The sequence below is a fragment of the Octodon degus genome, unplaced genomic scaffold (genome assembly GCF_000260255.1).
Source record: "Octodon degus isolate 3935 unplaced genomic scaffold, OctDeg1.0 scaffold00282, whole genome shotgun sequence".
Lineage (NCBI taxonomy): Eukaryota > Metazoa > Chordata > Mammalia > Rodentia > Octodontidae > Octodon > Octodon degus.
The window spans coordinates 1,531,828-1,536,781 of NW_004524858.1; the positions used below are offsets into that span (position 1 = coordinate 1,531,828).

General features: G+C 36.4%; 1 protein-coding gene and 1 pseudogene across 1 annotated transcript in view; one reads left to right on the top strand and one right to left on the bottom strand.

Annotated features, from left to right (window-relative positions):
- Positions 1-4,954, bottom strand: part of LOC101585316 (vomeronasal type-2 receptor 116-like) — a 73,307-nt gene that overhangs the window by 57,882 nt on the left and 10,471 nt on the right.
- Positions 268-1,025, top strand: LOC101571448 (annotated as a pseudogene).

Below are 4,954 nucleotides of genomic sequence, written 5' to 3' on the forward strand. Positions count from 1 at the left end.
TCAATAAAATTATGGAAATAAATAAATAAATAAATAAAATAATGATTATTAAAAAAAAGAAAGAAAAAAGAAATAAGGAATGAAAAGGGTGAAATTACTACAGATCATGTGGCAATTCAGAACATCATAAATAACTACTTCGAGAATCTTTACTGTCACAGATTTGAAGACACAGAAGAAATGGACAGATTCCTATATAGGTACAAATTGCCAAAACTGAATCAAGAAGATATAAAAACTCTGAATAGGTTCTCCGCTGAGCGTCGCTGCGGCCTCCTGCTTCAACAGTGCTTGGACGAAGCCAGGCCCTCGCCCACCCTCGCCGCCGCCGCACCGCCGCTGCAGCCCAGCCTCGCCCGCCGCCGCCATGACGACCACCTCGCCCTCGCAAGTGTGCCAGAACTACCACTAGAACGCCGAGGCTGCCATCAACCGCCAGATCAACCTGGAGCTCTACGCCTCCTACATCTACCAGTCCATGTCTTACTACTTTGACCGCGATGATGTGGCTTTGAAGATCTTCGCCAAATACTTTCTTCACCAATCCCATGAGGAGAGAGAACACGCTGAGAAGTTGATGAAGCTGCAGAACCAGCGCGGTGGCCGGATCTTCCTTCAGGATATCAAGAAACCAGACCGTGATGACTGGGAGAATGGGCTGAACGTGATGGAGTGCGCGCTGCACTTGGAGAAGAGTGTGAATCAGTCCCTCCTGGAGCTGCACAAGCTGGCCACTGATAAGAACGACCCCCATCTGTGTGACTTCATCCAGACGCAGTACCTGGATGAGCAGGTGAAGGCCATCAAAGAGCTGGGTGACCACGTGACCAACCTGCACAAGATGGGAGCCCCCGAGTCTGGCATGGCTGATGTCTCTTTGACAAGCATACCCTGGGGGACAGTGACAATGAGAGCTAATGTCACCAAGACAGCACATGCATGTTGGGGCTACCTTAACCTTTTCTATAAACTCTACCAGAACATCTACTTAAGTTCTTTAATTCCTTCAAATAAAGAAATTTGGTACCTGGTTAAAAAAAAAATAAAAACTCTGAATAACCAAATAGCCAATGAAATTGGAAATGTAATAAAAAAAACTTACTGACAAAGAAAAACCCAAGTCCTAATGGGTTTACGGGTGAATTTTAGAAGAAATTCAGAGAAGATTTAATCCCAAAATCCTCAAACTCTTCAAAGAAATTGAACAGGAAGCAATGCTCCCAAAATCTTTCCTGGAGGCAAGTATTATACTGATACAAAATCCAGAAAAGACTCAACGGAAAAAGAGAATTACAGGCCAATGTCCCTCATGTACATAGATGCAGAAATCCTCAATAAAATGACAGCATATACAATACAGCATATCATCAGGAAGATTATACACCATGACTAGGTAGGTTATCCCAGGGAAGCAAGGATGGTTCAACATATGCAAATCTGTAAATATAATACACCGTATCGATATTGCCAAAACCAATACCTCATCATCATCTCAATAGATGCAGAAAAGGCTTTTAACAAAGTCTAACACTCATTCACGATCAAAGTCCTACAGAAAATTGGGATAGATGACCTGTACTTCAATGTGATGAAAGCCATCTATGACAAACCAATGTCAACATAATTCTAAAAGGAGAAAAACTGAAACCTTTTACTCAAAAGTCAGGTGTAAGTCAAGGACATCCACTATGACCACCATGGTTCAATATATTTCTGGAATCATTAGCTAGAGCCATTAGACAGGACAGATAAAGGGAAGAAGAACAGGTAAAGAAGTTAAACTCTCCATTATTCACAGACAACACTATACTCTCCTTGGAAGACACATAAACATCCACCAAGAAGCTCCTAGAATAAATAAACATATATAGCAGTGTAGAAGGATTCAAAGCTAACACCTCCAAATCAATAGCATCCCTTTAGACAGATAACAATATCACTGAGAGAGAAATTAGAGAAACAATACCCTTCACAATAATATCCAAAAAATGAAATACTTAGGAATGAACCTAAGAAAAGAAGTAAAAGATCTATACAAGGACAATTACAATATTCTGGAAAAAAAGATTGAAGAGGATCTCAGAAAATAGAAAGATGTTCCTTGCTGTTGGATAGGAAGAATGAACATTGTGAAAATGTCCATACTCTTAAAATTTTTATACAAATTTAAGGCAATCCCTAACAAAATAAAATCAACATACCTTACAGATCTAGAGAAAACATTCCTAAAATATATTTGGAACAGGAAAAGACCTAGAATAGCAAAAACAATCTTGGGTAACAAAGGCAAGGCATTAGGCATTACAATTTCTGAGTTGAAATTATACTACAAAACTACTGTGATAAAATCAACATAGTACTGGCAAAAAACCCAGACCTGATGATCAATGGAACAGATTAGAAGATGAAGGTACAACTACAAACACCCTCAGCCATGTTACCTTTGACAAAGGGCCAAAACATGTTCATTGGAAGAAAGATCCTCTTTAACAAATGGTGCTGGATACCTTGGGTCTCCACATACCAAAAACTAAACTGAGACCATGGTCTATCACTATGTACTAAACTAAAGTCAAAATGTATTAAATATCTAAATAACAAAACAGAAACATTAAATTTACTAGAAGTGAAAATAGGAGGGAATTGTGAAGATATAGGGGTAGGAAAACAAGTTCATTTACAAAAACTGAACTGCACAGGAAGTACTCCAAAGAATCAAGAACTGGGATCTCATCTTTTTTAAAAGTCCCCTTCTTAGAGGAAGAAATTCAAAGAATATGCAAAAAATTAAAATAATTAGGTTCCCCAAATTCAAAGACCCTGTCGAATAATAGGCAGCTGAGATGAATATATATTTCTCAGATGAAGAAATATTAATGGCACATAAACATATCAAAAAATGTTCAACATCATTGGTCATTTGAGAAATGCAAATTAAAACAGCACTGAGATCCCAAAAAGGAATGCTTCTGCACTGTTGGTGGGAGGGCAGACTGGTACAACCAGCATGGAAATCATTATGGAGATTCCTTGGAAAGCTAGGATTAGAGATCGCATTCAATCTAGCTTTTCCTCTCCTGGGTATTTTTCTAGAAGAACAAAAAGCCTCACGCCAAAAATTGTGTGCACCCATTTTTATAGCAGCACAATTTGTTATAGCTAAATCCTGGAAACAATACATATGCCTATTAACAGAAGAATGGATAAGGAAAACATGGTATTTTTACACCCCGAAGTATTATTTAGGTATAAAACAGTAGAAATTTGAGTGCTTTGCCATTAAATGGATGCAATTGCAGAATATACTCTTAAGTGAAATAAGACCCACATGTGCAAACATCAGGTTGTCTCCTTGGTGTGAGAACCTGAGAAAAATGGAATCGGAAGAGTACAATAGACACTGGTAAAAGGGAGTGAATTTATTCAAAAGAAAGAGGAATATGACAAGATAGGGAGTGGGGGAAATAAATTTATCTGTATATGTAAGCAGAATGGTTTGGACAACTGTACTTTGCATTTATGCTGGTCTATGGAAAGAATTTGGTAATGCTTTAATTTATTTCATCTCCTTTTTCAATTGTTTCTCTTTTTTTCTTCTCATTTTATTATACATTTCTTTGTTTTTTCTTTCTCTAATTTTATATTCATATACCTAGTAATATGAATAACTGTTTGGATGGCAACACTATATATTGCAATAAAAACTGCTAAATTAATATTGCTTTATGAAATGAAAATTTGTATCACTTGTATTTTTTCTGTTTTAATTCTAATTTGTACTCTCTTAAAAAATAAAAAAAATAAAAAATGAATAACCAATAAAGATGAAGGAAAGGGGAAAAAAAGATAGGAAAAACAATGAGCAGGAAAAAATCATGCAAATATGCATTCAAGACAGTTGTGATGATTGTAGTTCCCATTTCCAACAGTTGTTTTTATTTTTTATTTTTTAAAGAAAGTAAAAATCAGAATTCAAACAGAAGAAATTACGAGGAATACTGAATTTCACTTAAAAAAGTAATATTAATTTTACAGTATTTGTTACAAGGATGGGCTTACTGAAATGAGGAGGACAGGAAAGGGAGGGAAGGAAAGCGCTTCATTTATATATGTAATCCAGAGTTTGGATAACTGTACTGTAGATTTCTACTGGCACGTGGAAGGGATCAGTTAATGCTTAAATAGTTTGTCTTTGTCATTTTTTTCTGCTTTCTCAATTTCTCGTAATTTTCTGTTTCTGTTATTTTTTTCTCTATCTAGTTTTGCGTGCCCATATATGGTAATCTAAACAATGAATTTGAAGACAGCACTATGCAATATAACAAACACTGTGGAATTCATGCTATTTTGTTCCCTAAAATTTTGTTATCATTTGTATTTTTTCCTTTTTATTACTATTTTGTAGCCTCTTTTAAAAATAAAAACATACTCTTAGGTGAAATAAATGAGACTCACATTTGCAAACATTATATTGTTTCTTTAGTGTCAGAACCTGAAAAAATAAAATGGAATTGGAAGGGTGCAATAGATATTGGAAAAATGGAATGAACTTATTAAAAAAGAAAGAGTTGATTTGAAACTGTCTCATTGCTATTTGTTTATCAATAAAATTATGGGAAAAAAAAGAAAGAGTCACTGAGTTGAGGATAAGGGTAGGAGAGTGAGCAGGAGGGTTTGGACAACTGTACTGTGCCTTTCTGCTGGTCTATGGAGAGTAGCAGTAATGCTTTAATTTATTTTGTCTACTTTTTCAAATTGTTTCCCCTTTTATCTTAATTTCTTATGTATTTCTTTTTTCTTGTTCAATTTTGCATGCATGTATCTGTTAATATAAATAACTGATTGGGAGTGCCTCCCCCACCCCGCCCGCCGAGTACAATTTTCTGCCGTGTTCCGGGAGCCCCCGGACCCAGTCCTAGCCCAGGTCCGGTGAGTGTGCGGAGAGTTTCCTGCT